Raw genomic sequence first — 15,626 nt, 5'->3', positions numbered from 1 at the left:
ACGAGCCAGGTACGCGTCGAATGACTCGCCGGCGTACATGCTCGTGCGGTGGAACGTTACACGTTCCGCCATAAGGTTAGACGTCGGCTGTAGATACTGGCGTAGTTTAGCCACGGCGGTGTCGTATTGTGACGTTGCAGCCGTTGCAGCCGGCTCCGGCAGGGTGTCGAACACGTCCTGGATGTCCGGCCCCATTAGATGGAGCAGGACTGCAGTCCGCCGCCGGTCGTCTGTTATGTCCATCGCCTCGGCGTAGAATTCCAGACCCTTCAGCCACCGGCTAAAGTCCATCCCCTTTGCAAAAGGAGCCACGCTCGGCAGTCCGGCCGCCATGTTTGCCACCGCCCCGAGCCTGCACCGGGGTCGGGCACTGCACACTGCACTGACCGCGCTGACTCACCAGTCACGCCACACCGAGCAGAGTCCAAAGTTCAGAGTCCAGCGGCCGCCGTCGCCGCCCGCACCACTGTTCACCCAACACGGAGGTGCAATACAAATGTTCCCAACAACGATACAGCGAAACGCAGCGGCAGAGCTGACAGCGTTAATGCACAAAATTATGCAGCAGTATAAAAAATACTAAGCACTAAGCAGAACTAAGCACTAAGCAATATCACCCGGCCCGACGCTATCACTTCACCGTGATGTATATCCGCGCCGACCGCCGCGCACTGCACCATCCAGCACGCCAAACGAGTTTGTCCGAGTCCCGACGCTGTCACTTCCCCGTGACGTATATCCGCGTCGGCCACCGGTGCCGCACCACCAGAACGCCAAATCCGTGAGAACGCCACTTGTCCTTCCGAGACCACCACTAAGCGAATCTCGTCCTCGTCGCCAAGTTGTTGCGCCGCTAATATCCGCGGCTGAGTTCGTTCCAGCTTCCGGGTCCGCGATCTCGGTCCGCGATCTCACACAGCGTTCTGAATAACGTAGTCCTGTATTGGTGATCGGTATCCGGCGGGGGTCGCTGCCCGACTGCTGCACGGCCGCACCGTGCCCGCGAGCTCCACGAGCTCAGCGCCACCTAGCTACTGCACAAAGTTCAGAGGGCAAGGGCTACGTCACCACAACAGCGATTTCCAGGCCAGAGATTTTCGGTTGGCTGGGCAAAACCAACTTTTGCTCGCATGTGTGCGGCGTTTGCCACTTCTAATGTGTTGGGGGGGGGGGGGGTCGGTTGGACCCCCCCTTGCCGTTTGGCCCCTGATCGAGCTAGAGCTTCGCGGAAAAACGAGCGTGTTGCCCGTGACGAGAGGAAGCCGATGATACCCATAATAAAAGGTCATTGGTTGACCTTCCAAGTCAGGTCAATGACCCATGAAGTCGGGAAAATCGGGACCTGTTAGAAAGCAGGGGCGGATCCAAGGGGGGGTCACATGGGTCATGGCCCCCCCCTTGAGGCCCGGGGGCCCAAAGACCTGCCAGGGGCACCACCGGCCTATCAGGGGTATCACAGTCCTGACAGGGGCACCACAGGACCGCCAGGGGCACCACAGGCCTAGCAGGGACACCACGGGCCTGGTGCCCCTGGGCCCTGACAGGACTGTAACGCCCCTGACAAGCCTGAAGTGTCCCCGGCAGGCACGTGGTGCCCCTGAAGGCCTGAGGCGCCCCTGCAAGGCCGGTGGTGCCCCTGGCAGGCCTGTGGTGTCCATGGCAGGCCTGTGGTGCCCTTGCTAGGCCTCTGGTGCCCCTGACAGGCTTGTAATGCCCCTGGAAGGACTGTGGTGCCCCTGGGCCCTGACAAGCCTGAGGTGCCCCTGACAGGCCAGTGGTGCCCTTGCTAGGCCTGTGGTGCCCCTGGCAGGCCTCTGGTGCCCCTGACAGGCTTGCGGTGCCCTTGGAAGGACTGTGGTGTCCCTGGGCCCTGACAAGCCTGAAGTGCCCCTGACAGGCCCGTGGTGCCCTTGTTAGGCCTGTGGTGCCCCTGGCAGGCCTCTGGTGCCCTTGCTAGGCCGCTGGTGCCCCTGGCAGGCCTCTGGTGCCCGTGCGCCCGGAGAGGACTGGTGCCCCTGAAAAGTCTGAAGTGCCCCTCGGCAGGCCCGTGGTGCCCCTGACAGGCCCAAGGTGCCCCTGCAAGGCCGGTGGTGCCCCTGGCAGCCCTCTGGTGCCCCTGGCAGGTCTGTGGTGCCCCTGGCAGGTCTGTGGCGCCCCTGGCAGACCTGTGTTGACTGGTGCCCCTGCTAGGTCGCTGGTGCCCCTCACAGACCTGTGTTGCCCCTGGGCCTTGACAAGCCTGAGATGCCTGGCTATGACAGGCTCGTGGTGCCCCTGATAGACCAGTGGTGCCCCTGCAAGGCCGCTGGTGCCCCTCACAGGCCTGCGGTGCCCCTGGAAGGACTGTGGTGCCCCTGCCCCTAGGGGTGCTCATGGGCCCAACAGGCCCGTTGTGCCCCTGACAGGCCTGTAGTGTCCTTGCTAGGCCTGTGGTGCCCCTGCTTCCTGGCGGGCCTGTGGCGCCCCTACAAGGCCATAGGTGCCCCTGACAGGTTTGTGGTGTCCCTGGAAGGACTTTGGTGCCCCTGCGTTAGGCGGCACGGGCGGACATCGATAGCAGCGCCTCTATCGGTCACTAGGGAAAGCTGGGCTGTAGGCGACGATATACCGGCTGAGTTGTCACACGTTGAATAGGTTTATAGCCATCCGTCTTGTGAAAAAGTTGAACTTTTGCCTTTAATATTTCTACAGGCAATTTTAGAAGTGTCTTCACATGGATTACAAAACCGTTTAGATTATTGTATTCACTTAAAGCCTTCCCTATTGTTCTTGATGATGCGGGAACTATTTCTAATTAGTGTTTCTAGCTTAGCAAAAGAACATACTGTGCAAACGATGAAAAAAGCATAAATGGAAGATTTTAAATGCAATTTTCTCTAACAATTAATGGTAAATTCTCTACATATCAAGGAAAAGGTGCATGCTAACTGATAATTTAAAGTTCTTGGGGCCAGTTGTTTTCTTCTTTTCTTACGTCGCCCCAATGGCCGCAAATACACTTGTGATAACGCCTATCGGACAAGCCTGAAGTGTCAAGGACAGACCCTTTAGACGCCAGTGTCAAGTTCGTCGGACTGACAACGATTTGCTTACCTGATAACGTTCCTGGTAACAGGTAAGTACTCACTACTCAGCGTCCACAACATATACATATACACATAGCACATTCATGTATACTTGCTTACAATTGGTAAATGTGGTTGTGGCTAAGAGTTAAGATACTGACTAAAAATAAAAAATAAAAATAAAAAAACTGAAAATGGGGGCACCACCAAAATGAAGTGGACGAAATCCGTTGAGTTTTTAATTTTGGGTATAGGTAGGGGCACCACTTCGATTCATGACCCTCCCCTTGGAGTTTTCCTGGATCCGCCCCTGTTAGAAAGTCGTAAAGTGTGGCTGCTAAGGGGTTTTTCGGGGTGCTGATCACGAATATCGTGTTAGTTTTGATCACAGATGATGTCTTTAAGCATCTAGACCAGGTCGGGTCAGGTCAGGTCAGGTCAACCAGTAGGCGTCGTGACGGGTATTCGTAGTACGTGTCAACCGCCTCTGACAGTTTCGTAACATGTTACGAAGGCACCAAGACTACTTCGTAAATGTTCAAATGGTTGCTAAATTCGAATTCAGCTCCAAAAAAACTAGCCTAGAAACATGTACAGCTCGAAAAAGTGAACCGAGGTCACCCGAGGTCACCAAAGGTCAATGACCTGACCTGACCTTCAGGTGACCTTAACACCCACCCTAATGCACGGAAGCAACATCAAATCACATGTTTGAGCGTTTGAAACCACGAAAAGCTTGCAAGCGCGCGGCTAATGCGAGCCAACATACGCAGAATCGCGATTCCGACCAAACATGGTCTCGAAAAAGAGGTCACAGATCAAAGGTCATTTGGGTCAGGGTCATGAAATTTTCAGGGTAGGTGTAAAATTGATAAATGCGAGGGTACTGAAAGTTTCGTCGCGATCGGCCGCTTTTTACGCGAGGTATTCGCGAAAAACCATGGGGGGTCCATCCGACCCCCCCTACACATGCGAGGGTTAAAACTTGCCTTTCCCCAGTCTTTACTCACTCGTTTTACCTACATATCATTCGACGCGCAATGGTGCGAGGAATCCGATAGTGACAAAGGTTTCCTTCTAGTCAGAGGCGGATCCAGCTCAGAGTTTTGCCGGGGGGGCTAACCATAATTTATCGATTCTTTCCATGCCTCGTCCATAGGCGTAATGTTAAAATTATGCCGTTTGGGAGGGGCAAATGCCCATTTTGCCCCCCCCCCTGGATCCGCCACTGCTTCTAGCTATGACATATAATTTTTTAGAGAAAAATTCGAAATTTTGAAATTTCGTGACAAAAACGACTGGTAGAATTATAGTAGGTATGTATATAGTGGCTGCGATTGCCGACACACTGCAGAAGGCCCTTGTGCAGACGCTCGACACACATGATCATTGCCCAGAAAAAGGTAAAAAACGCTCCATTTAATCGGATCACCCTGCTAAAACCTCCATTCACGCATGCATGCAGAGGTTTTACGTGAAATGCATAGGGGAGAGTAGTAGACCGGGGCAAGTCGCCCCGCCGAGGTAAAACGCCTCACCGATGTTTCTCGGAACTGGCAGAGTTCTGGGGAAACATCCTCTCTTCTATAAAACGTGCACTATATGATCATTATATGAACAGACTGGAAAGAAATTGTGATGACTCTTTCGGGAGATATAGCCAAAAATGTGTTTTTTGAGCGATTTTTATGTTTTGTTGTCAGATTATGCATCATGGCGTTCTTTTATGGTCCACATCAGGTTAACGACTTTTATGTATTTTGAACAACTATTGTCTAACGCTTATCATGCCGGGTTCGTTCGTGGTAAATTATGTCTTGCTTGAGTGCAAAGCGTTGTTCTCTGACCGAACTACGTGATGGGGTAAAACGCCCCAGTAGGTCGCGGGGCAAAAAGCCCCATGGGGCATTTTACCTCATGTGTTGTTCGGGCTACCCACTTTCTAATGTTCGGTAGCTGGCGAACAGTAAGTTTCTATGCCATTATGTGTATTTTTCTCAGCAACTGGATGGCAAAGGAAGCATTCTGTAAACATTTGCATTGCAATAATTTATTATTTGGTCTTATGAGGGAGGTGAAAAACCTGTTCATACAATAGTGTCATAGCTGAACACCTGACAGGATGGAATGTGCTAACTTAAGAGCCGTGCCTCCAGAGGTCTAACGGACCTCTCACATAAGATTAAGCCAACTACCATGTTAAATCTGTAATCTAAAGTATGGGGCTACTTGCCCCAGGCCGTGGGGCGTTTTGCCCTGGGGTTGGGGCAAAATGCCCCATTTGCAGTTGCTTCACAAATCACTTCCTAGCTTGGAGTCCGATCATAAGTGAATGAATTTGAGGGGTGCAATTTAAAGTAAAATGTCCAAAGAACGCATTGAGCACAAATTTGGCCTTCCAGGTGGTGTGGGACAAAATTTATGTAGCAAAATAAATTATCTGGGGCGTCTTGCCCCAGGCTACCCTATAGATAACTGGGACGGGAGAGAAGTGGGACACCTTCGATATCTGGGTGACCGATTGGACAAACAATTTTGTTTTTGCATATTTTCTCATGAATTTAGTCGGGGCACGTCACAATCAAGCGGTTTCCTTTTCCGGTTGCCTGTCTCTGCGATATTGAGTTGGGGTCTAATGAATTTTTCGGCATTGTACTCTAATTCCATTTGCCGTTTACTCAGCGATGTGAAATGTTCAGGCCGTTCACCTTTGGATGTCAGTGAAGTCATCTTAATTATGCAGAAACATTTTTTCATGTATCTGTTATAGTAGGTACCTACTTTTTGTGTGGGAGAGCAGTTGAAATAAAAATGAAGACTTGGGGAGAACTGGGACAACGTGCCTAGCCTAAACCTTGTCCCAGTTCTCCCGCATGCAAATGCATGTCAAAATTTTCCAGGATACTCAGTGAGCTGTCAGTTTAGTTCAAAAAAGATAATCGAGGTGATTTCCTAAGTGTCAATTTTTAAAGCACTTCTTCTTCGTGATGGGTCATCAAATTTTAATTGTATTCCATTTGAATCACATTTCTTGACCAGTCCCAGTTCTCCCCATTATTTGTCCCACTTCTCCTGGACGTGTCCCAGTTCACCCCATTGTCAACCTCTCCTAAAAATTTAAATTTGAGAAGTAGCACGTGAACAAACACGCATAAACACAGTAAAGAATGAAGTAGAAATAAACCGTTTACCAGTAAATGCAATCAATTTACTTAAATCTTAACCCTCGCATGTGTAGGGGGGGGTCGGATGGACCCCCCCCCATGGGTTTTCGCGAATAACTCGCGTAAAAAGCGGCCGATCGCGACGAAACTTTCAGTACCCTCACATTGATCAATTTTACACCTACCCTTAAAATTTCATGACCCTGACCCAAATGACCTTTGACCTGTGACCTCTTTTCCGAGACCATGTTTGGCCGGAATCGCGATTCTGCGTATGTCGGCTCGCATTAGCCGCGCGTTTGCAAGCTTTTCGTGGTTTCAAACGTTCAAACATGTGATTTGATGTTGCTTCCATGCATTAGGGTGGGTGTGAAGGTCACCTGAAGGTCAGGTCAGGTCATTGACCTTTGGTGACCTCGGGTGACCTCGGTTCACTTTTTCGAGCTGTACATGTTTCTAGGCTAGTTTTTGGAGCTGAATTCGAATTTAGCAACCATTTGAACATTTACGAAGTAGTTTTGGTGCCTTCGTAACATGTTACGAAGCTGTCAGAGGTGGTTGACACGTACTACGAATACCCGTCACGACGCCTACTGGTTGACCTGACCTGACCTGACCCGACCTGGTCTAAATGCTTAAAGACATCATCTGTGATCAACACTAACACGATATTCGTGATCAGCACCCCGAAAAACCCCTTAGCAGCCACACTTTACGACTTTCTAACAGGTCCCGATTTTCCCGACTTTGGGTCATTGACCTGACCTGGAAGGTCAACCAATGACCTAGGACCTTAAAATTGGGTATCATCGGCTTCCTCTCGTCACGGGCAACGCGCTCGTTTTTTCCGCGAAGCTCTAGCTCGATCAGGGGCCAAACGGTAAGGGGGGGGGTCCAACCGACCCCCCCCCCCTACACATTAGAAGCTGGCAAACGCCGCACACATGCGAGGGTTAAAAATTCTATTTTTACGATTTTTTCAAAGTTGACGTCAAAATAATGTCCCACTTCTCCCTGGTATCCCCTAGGACTTATCCCAGCCGCCGATCGTAACTAAGTTGAGCATTCGGCGGAGAGTGAATGTCGGAAGTGTGAATCGGAAGTACCTAATTCATCTTTGCTCCAGTGAGAGGAAGTGTTTTGTTTACTCGAGTGTGAGCAAAAGTTTCTCGTTTTTCGTGTTAACCCGGCCGGGCCCGAGGGGTAATCCCAACCACCGCAGCCCGGGGGGGGGGGCGTTTTTCGCCCCGTGTCTAACTCCTTAAATAAGGGAGCTACGGAAACAAAAGTGATACCAAACGAAGGGTCCTTACGTAACGATTCTAAAGCACCTACAATTTTTGACCTCAGGTCAATTTTCAAGGTCAGAGGTCAAGGTCAAAGGCAAAAACCGGCACATATGTAGTGATCTCAAAGTAAGCCTTCTAGAGGACGGCAGGCTGCATCAAACCGGCAAAATAGGGTGTCAAACGAAAGAAGAGAATCTGAGGATTCCGAAAATGTGCTACAAATTAAAAGTCAAGGTCAAGGTCACGCTCAAAATTGACCTCAAACTTGGCACTTTTTCGCACATCTTGCGTGCTAGCTTCCAAGATGTTTTGAAATGTTTTGAGGCTTATCAGTTCCCTATTTGTGGTTCATCTTACGATACAAGGCTGCTCAAAGGTCAAGGTCACAGAAGAGTATCCCTGCTAGTCGCTAGAGGCTATTTCACTGATTCAAGTTAGTAATAATAAATAAGACAATTTTGCCATCCGGAAGCTCTAAATGAAGGCTTAGAGGAAAATAGATGCCAGATTCGTGATCAGCGGGTACAAATCCATCATAAACGACCTTTCATGTGTCAAGGTCAACCAGAGGTCATTCGAGGTCACATGAGGTCAACATAAAATTTGGCCTTTTCGAACAAAATATATATATATATATATATATATATATATATATATATATATATATATATATATATATATATATATATATATATATATTAGTGTAAGCTGGAAGCAGATTATTCTTATGGCAATGCTCATTAAATGATAACGCAGCTTTTCCGTTTATAAGCTTACGGTTTATGGACTCTAGTGCTCTTATAGCTTTCTTATTGCTTTCAACATGTTCAAAAAGGATATTACCCAAGCTCATAATGGTTAACAAAAGTATTATTTCCATTAAATTGACCTTATAGTTCGACGCGTTTCGTATATTCCCTATACATTTTCAAGAACAAAGGTCATGTCACACATTTCGGTCAAGTCAGTTCGTTTGAATTAATCCACCGCGAGATAGTCGCTCGTGATAAATTGCAAATATCATCCGACGCGACTTGACAAGGCGAATGCGATGGTACCACTGCCGTAGCTCTAGGGCCATTTTTGTCGAAGCGATTTGCGAAAAACTAAAACCACATTTTGGGGTTGTTGACCTGACCACTGACCTCAGGTCACCAAAACTATTTTTCTATTTTTCTCTAGGTCAAACGCTACACAACCGTGCTCGTAATTTGTCTTTATCTCTAAAACTCTATTTTTAGCAGCTATTTGAAGTTTGAGTCTGTGACGCCAAAGTTTGCCGTGCAGGGGTCTAGAAAAATAGACCTTGTGACGTCATCAAGGGGCTAGGTCCAATTTTTTTACTTCAGAAGATATCAAATTGATGGGAGAAAAGGTACTGAAAGTTTCGCTTTCCTATCGCTAAGCGTTCGAGTGCTATCGCAAATATTCGCCAGGGGGGCGAAAAACGCCCCCCCCCCGGGCCCGCGAGGGTTAAGGGAAGCGCTGCAAACGCGAACAAAAACTGTTAAACGGAACCAAAAGTTAGCACGGCATAGCGGCAAGGGATCCCTTAGAGATAGCTGCTGAGGACATCAATCAGGTCATCTGGACTAACTAGTCCACGTTCGAGATGAAACACCCGTCCAAACCCGAAAACCATAAGGGCGAAAGAGGAGTCCTTCGTTTCGTCCCGTTATGTTCCCATGCAAAAGGTCAGGGTCACTGCATGTTGTGGGGCTATAGGCGTGGGGTTATATGTAGGCAACCTGAAACTTTCATAACTTATACTCGTGGACCACGTTCTTTTCTGTCACATATATACGTGTACCGGTTTTATGTGGGTTCAAAATCGCTGTCGATTATAGTACCTATTTGACATGGTGATCTTGACCTGACCTGGTGCCGGTGGCCTAGCCTCAGGTCACCAAAGTTACTTTGTGTGTGTGTGTTTTTTTCAGCTACTATGCCACACAGTCATGCTTATAATTTGTCTTTATCTTTAAAACTAATTTTAGCAGCAGATTGCCGGTCCCGTAGCTCAGTTGGTAGATCGTTGGACTCCGCGTGGTGAGAGCACGCGTTCCCGATTGTAACAGTCCGGGTTCGAAGCGCGACGGGTGCTTGACATTTATGGGCCTCCTGACGAGTATGGTTGTGGTTGGTGGCAGGCCGTAGCCAGGCGAAGTCAGTGAGGGTACCGGCCGTGCGCGGCTATGTGCGCACGTTAGCCCTCGCCCGTATAGGGGGGGGGGGTCGAACGGACCCCCCCCCCATGGTTTTTCGCAAATAACTCGCGTAAAAAGCGGCCGATCGCGACGAAACTTTCAGTACCCTCGCGTTCATCAATTTTACACCTATCCTGAAAATTTCATGACCCTGACCCAAATGAACTTTGACCTGTGACCTACTTTTTGAGACCATGTTTGGCCGGAATCGCGATTTGGCGTATGTCGGCTCGCATTAGCCGCGCGTTTGCAGTCTTTTCGTGGTTTCAAGCGTTCAAACATGTGATATGATGTTGCCCCCATGCATTAGGGTGGGTGTCAAGGTCACCTGAAGGTCAGGTCAGGTCATTGACCTTTGATGACCTCGGTTCACTTTTTCGAGTTTTACATGTTTCTAGACCAGTTTTTGGAGCTGAATTCGAATTTAGCAACCATATGAACATTTACGAAGTAGTTTTGGTGCCTTCGTAACATGTTACGAAGCTGTTAGAGGCGGTTGCCACCTACTACGAATACCCTTACTGGTTGACCTGACCTGACCTGACCCGACCTGGCCTAAATGCATGAAAACATCATCTGTGATCAAAACTAACATGATATTCGTGATCAGCACCCCGAAAAACCCCATAGCAGCTACACTTTACGACGTTCTAACAGGTCCCGATTTTCCCGACTTTTGGGTCATTGACCTGACCTGCAAGGTCAACCAATGACCTAGGACCTTAAAATTGGGTATCATCGGCTTCCTCTCGTCACGGGCAACACGCTCGTTTTTTCCGCGAAGCTCTAGCTCGATCAGGGGCGAAACGGCAAGGGGGGTCCAACGGACCCCCCCCCCCCCCTTATACGTTCGCGGCTGGAAAAACACCAATACGGGCGAGGGTTAAACTTTGGAGTTTGGACACTAAATTCTGCCATAGAACCGGAGTTGCGCGATCGGAGGGTAGAGGGCAGGGCCACCGCAACAAGCTTCGCTTAGCGCTGGCTCTGTCCTTGTGAATCCTTCCTATCAAAAAGGTTCGGACTTAATTTATAGAAAAAGATTGAAGTTAACGTCTGCGAATTGTCGAAATTTTCCATGCAAGGGTATTGAAAACACAGCTCTGTTTTTGAATCTTTCAAAGTGATGCGATGCGACGAGGTAGCTGTCGTGACTCGACGGTGTTTAACCCTCGCCGGCACAGGCCATTTTGCGTCCTTCGACGGCACAAGGGGAGGGGGGGTTGGTACGACCCCCCTCGCGTTTGGCCCCTGATCGAGCTAGAGCTTCGCGGAAAAAACGAGCGTGTTGCCCGTCACGAGAGGAAGCCGATTATACCCAATTTTAAGGTCCTAGGTTATCGGGTGACCTTCCAGGTCAGGTCAATGACCCGAAAACCGGTAAAATCGGGATCAGTTAGAAAGTCGTAAAGTGTGGCTGCTATGTGGTTTCCCGGACCCGGGGTGCTAATCACAAATATCGTGTTAGTTTTGATCACAGATGATGTCTTTAAGCATTTAGACCAGGTCGGGTCAGGTCAGGTCAGGTCAACCGGTAGGGGTTGTGACGGGTATTCGTAATACGTGTCAACCGCCTCTGACAGCTACGTAACATGTTACGAAGGCACCAAAACTACTTGGTAAATGTTCAAATGGTTGCTAAATTCGAATTCAGCTCCAAAAACTAGCCTAGAAACATGTAAAACTCGAAAAAGTGAACCGAGTTCACCCGAGGTCACCAAAGGTCAATGACCTGACCTGACCATCTTACTTACTTACTCTTACTCCTCGGCGACAGCTTCGTCGACGGAACGGGAGCCGAAGATCCGCCTCCATGCCGTCTCCGCTCCTCCCAACGTGCAGATGTCGGCCAGGGTTCGTCGAGACACCGTCCCGCACGCGAGCTGGCACGCCATCCTCCCACGGGGGCCGCAGAGGCCCGATCTCGCGATCCAGCCCGGCCTCAGACCGACACGGGCCATCCTCCCGACTTCCGCTTCTCCTGGATTCGGCTTCCTGGCATCGTCACTTTCCATCTTGAATTTGAGTAGTTGCTGGAAGTCGGAAGACGAGAGGACGATCCTGCTGGTAGCGGGCGCGCCATTGCCCGCCAGCCGGTCTGCCTTCTCGTTGACCTCCACGCCAGCGTGGCCGGGGCAGTAGAGCCAGGTGATGCGCCTGTCTGTCGTGTCCGGACAAAATTTCGTCTGACATTTTTTCGTCGGACAGTTTTTCGTCCGCAGATTTTCGTCCGACTTGTTTTCGTCTCGCATTTTTTCGTCTGTACATTTTTTCGTCTGTGCATTTTTTCGTCTGTACATTTTTTCGTCTGTACATTTTTTCGTCCGGACATTTTTTCGTTCGTATATTTTTTCGTCTGTACATATTTTCGTCCGGACATTTTTTCGTTCAATAAATTTTACGTCTGTGCACCCAAGGTTGAGTGAAAACATACTACAATGATATTCAACTGTGAGGCAAATGACGTCATAATAATACTCGGGGCGAAGCAGTGCAGTGCCGAAGGCAATGCCTTAGGAGAGATTACAGGCAATGGTAAGTCAAATATTTTTAGGTTAAGTGGTTGTGTATCTGGCGAAGGCCTGAAGCCTGATGCATAACCACTTAACCTAAAAATATTTGACTTACCATTGCTTGCAATCTATTCATGCAAGTAACTTTTTCCTTATCCCCCGGTAGGCAAACATCAGTAGGTAAGGTTAGGTAAGGTTAGGTTAGGTTAGGTTAGGTTAGGTTAGGTTAGGTTAGGTTAGGTTAGGTTAGGTTAGGTTAGGTTAGGTTAGGTTAGGTTAGGTTAGGTTACGTTAAAATTGTAGACGAAAAAATGTCCGGACGAAAAAACGCACAGACGAAAAAATATACGAACGAAAAAATGTCCGGACGAAAAAATGTACAGACGAAAAAATGAACAGACGAAAAAATGCACAGACGAAAAAATGTACAGACGAAAAAATGCGAGACGAAAAAAAGTCGGACGAAAATCTGCGGACGAAAAATTGTCCGACGAAAATCTGCTGGACGAAAAACCGTCATGGAATCCCTGTCTGTCCACCATTCAGGGGGCGACACGCCGCCCTCCAATTTCCGCAAGAGAGACTGCGAGTCAGTGGCGACGACAATGTGCTGACAGTCGGGCTGATTCAGGGCGTTCAGTCCAACAGTGACGGCCTCCGTCTCAGCCCGCATGCTCGAGAGCACGAGCCGCGTAGCTCCCGATACGCTTTGGGTGAGTTCAGCCGAGCGGATGAAGCAGCCCCAGCCGCTCCGGGGAAGGGGCTCCCGGATGACTGATCCGTCGGTGGCCAGCAGCGCGTCGCCCTCGGCCATCAGCTCCTCGAGCAGACTCTCAAACTCCACGTTGGCCACGCCCGGCGGCCACTCACGGCAGGACCTGCCGAGGCTGTGTTGTGAGATAATTGTCCACAGCTCAGCGACGCCGTCAGGTGTAGGCTCGATCTACGGTCGGGGCCTGACCATCAGGTGACCTTGACACCCACCCTAATGTATGGGAGCAACATCAAATCACATGTTTGAACGTTTGAAACCACGAAAAGCTTGCAAACGCGCGGCTAATGCGAGCCGACATACGCCGAATCGCCATTCCGGCCAAGCATGGTCTCGGAAAAGAGGTCACAGGTCAAAGGTCATTTGGGTCAGGGTCATGAAATTTTCAGGGTAGGTGTAAAATTGACCAATGCGAGGGTACTGAAAGTTTCGTCGCGATCGGCCGTTCTTTACGCGAGTTATTCGCGAAAAAACCTTAGGGGGGCTGCTTCACCCCCCCCCCCCTATGCCGGCGAGGGTAAGCCATATTGTCAAAGTAGTTGTTGCGACTCCTCGGTTTAGCCGAGCCATATTGTCAAAGTAGTTGTTGCGACTCCTCGGTGTAGCCGAGTCATATTGTCGAAGTAGTTGCGCCGCGCTGTCGGCTGAGATAGATCGTCGCCGCTCGGGTCGTTATGAGCGCTGGTCGGAGCGGCGGCCGGCCGGTCGTTAGGGGAGCCACTCGCCATCGGCGCCGGCGGCCGGCTAACGAAACGGCCGCCGCTGCCCAGCGGACGGTGAACGGGCGCTCGTCAGCCGCCGCCCGAGAGGCCCCCCGGGAGCCGGACGGCGCCAGTTTCGCGCCGGCAGCGCCGATTCGGCCGCTTTTGTAACGGTCGGCGCCCAATTACCGGAACGGAGCACATCGCCGCCGCGCGCCACGATTGAATGTGGCGCCGCGCGCCGGCCGGGCTGCCGCCGAGCTGCCGGGCAGAGCTGCTCAGACAAGGAGAGCCGAGGGAGAGCCATCGGAAAGGTCTAAGTACATACATAGTCTCTGAAAGTAGGTCACAGGTTGTTGTTGTTGTTTGACCCCCCGGCTACCGCCGGAGCGGTAGCGTAGCCGACCGGCTCTTGTGGGCCATGTATCCGGCGGCCAAGGCCGCCACCACGTCGTCGCGCCGGACATCGTGGGCCGCGCCGATGATGTTGCCCAGCGCACGGAGCCGGGGGCCGTACAGGCACGGGCATTCCAGCAACACGTGCGCCGGGGTGTCCGCTGCTTCAGAGCAGACTAGGCAGCGGCCCGCAGGGCATTCCTTGTCGTCGCATTGAGCGCACTCAGGTGTAGGTCTTCGACCAATCCGGTGGAGGTACTGCTCCGATCGGGCCCAGTGGCCAGACCGGAGCTGGTGGATGTCGACGGCCTCCTCCCTGGTGGCGGTCCGGACCGGGGCGGGGGCGCGGTCCCCCATGACGGTGCGGTACCAACCGGCCGGCCAGTCCGCCTGCCACTTCCTCTTGGAGTGCCGCGCGACAGCCCGCGTAAGAGTACGGACATCCACCGGCGTTGACTGCTGAGGAAGAGCGGCCGCCTCCTTGGCCAGGGCGTCCGCTCTTTCATTACCGGCGAGCCCACAGTGGGCCGGGACCCATTGCAGCGTGACCGTGCTGCCGTCGGCCGTCATGCGCCGGAGCTGGGCCCACAGCCTGGCGCCCAGTGTCGAGGCCTGGGCCGCAGCGCCTCCAGCCAGGAGCAGCAGAGCCGCCTTCGAGTCCAGGCAGGCGACTACAGGCACTCCTCTGCAGCCCGGCAGCTCGGCGGCCGCCTCCAGAGCTGCCAGCAGCGCGGTGAGCTCCGCGCGGGTGCTGGAACAGAAGCGGCCCGCCGGCACCCGTACCTCCAGGTCGTCTCCGTTTGGTGGGCGGAGCAGCGCGCCGCCGCCACCGTTCTCCACGCCGCCCTCCGCCGAGCCGTCCGACCAAACCCATACGGCCTCGGGCGGGAGCTCTCGGATGCGCTCCTCCGCCGCGGCTCGGCGGGTCTCTGCAGATGTCGCGCGGCTGGCTCGCGGACCGAGGTCCAGATGGAATTGGACGGCAGTACTGTCGGTCCACGGCGGCAGGGAGTGGTGTAGTCGGGTCTCCACTGGGATGTCTTTAGCCCCGGCGGCTGACAGCGCAGCGAGCCCCACCTCTCTCCATCCCTCGGTGGTACGTAGTCGGCGCGGGACGACCGCTTCACCCACTGTCCTCAGCGGGTCGCCCTCCGGGAGGGACGCGGCGAGGCCCACCATTCTTGCCGCTAGCGTCACGCGGCGGGACCGCGCGTCTGCCATCCCGGCCTCCGACATTAGGGCGTGGACGGGCGTAGACGCTGCGCAGCCTGTCACCACACGGGCCGCGGCACGCAGCTCTCTCGCTATGATCTCCACGTGTGTTGGGGGGGGTCGCCGGCAGCCAGGCGGCTGCAGCGTACTCCAGCGCCCCCCTGACGTACCCATTTGCCACAGTCCTTAGTTGCCGTTCCTCCAGACCCCACGAGCGTCCTGTCATCTTCCTGAGCTGGGCTACCCTGGGCCTGACTTTCCGGCGGAGTTCCGCACAGTGTGGGCCGAAGTGCAACAGGCGGTCAAA

Source organism: Amphibalanus amphitrite, unplaced genomic scaffold (genome assembly GCF_019059575.1).
Source record: "Amphibalanus amphitrite isolate SeventyFive unplaced genomic scaffold, NRLGWU_Aamphi_draft 000807F_arrow, whole genome shotgun sequence".
Taxonomy (NCBI): domain Eukaryota; kingdom Metazoa; phylum Arthropoda; class Thecostraca; order Balanomorpha; family Balanidae; genus Amphibalanus; species Amphibalanus amphitrite.
Note: the sequence above shows the minus strand (reverse complement) of the source record.